Genomic DNA, 1,114 nt, shown 5'->3' on the forward strand with positions numbered 1-1,114 from the left:
TTCTAGTACATATGATGTGCTCAACCATGCTTTGAGAAGATGCAGCTGCAGAACGGCCTATGGCATTGAGCAAATGTCACAGTATGTCTGTTTGACACACATAAACAATGAACACTGATGATCTACTTTTTTTTTTTTGTGATGGACAATAACACTGGGTATCCAGGCTTTCAGTAACTATCGTAGCTTCATATTTTCCTCATATTCAATAGACTAAAAAATATAACAAGTTCCCAGTATAAGACTGAACTACAATGATTTGCAATAAGATTGGGAGAACACTAACCACACTTACCTAATATTATAAAGCAGCAATGACTCGGCGTAAACCTTAGGTATGTAGTAGATAAGCAGTGACCTCTGGCGGTCAAGCTGGGATAACGAAGCTTTGTTTTGTGTTTTGTTTGAAATGTATATTTGGTGGCGCAGTTCCAACGAAAACCATATTTGTATTTGCTTATTTTTTGCCAACTTTTCTTTCAATTGAATATTGCTGAATACATTCAAATATTTAGATGCAAATAAAACTCAACTCAACTTTCTTTCTTCTTAATTGTAAGGAGAATGGGCCACTGCAAACACAGTCCATTTAGAAGAAGCCTTTTAAGTCTTCATACCAGCTTTGTCTAATACCTTGCCACTACTGAACACTGAGGGCGCCAGACCCATACAGTGTATTATATTATTGCAAGACTGACACTCATGGTTGTGACAGAGACCAGAGGGTCAACTCTTCAGGGCAAGGTCTGGGCGCTTTATTTAAAGTTGTCTGGGTTGTTCGTCCGGCAACTCCAGAAATTATAGGCACAATGGTTCATATTTATAGAGGTATTCTGTTAAAATCAGTCACCCAGTACAGCGTTGCACACAAACATTGGATGTATATAAATACACTTAAATGCTGCAAACTAATGTTTCCTAGTCATTTCTATGCAGACTGCATAATAGTCGACTATAAGGACAACATAACATATACCCTGCACCAATATATGGTTGTAGGCGGGCTTAAATCCTGACTACCAATCGGGTTCGTCGTAACTGCCCTGTGTTATTATGTTCTCAGCCAATGACGAGGCGTAGCATTAATCTTTTGCCGCACCCAAGTAGGCAGACA

Source organism: Gadus chalcogrammus, chromosome 19 (genome assembly GCF_026213295.1).
Source record: "Gadus chalcogrammus isolate NIFS_2021 chromosome 19, NIFS_Gcha_1.0, whole genome shotgun sequence".
Taxonomy (NCBI): Eukaryota; Metazoa; Chordata; class Actinopteri; order Gadiformes; family Gadidae; genus Gadus; species Gadus chalcogrammus.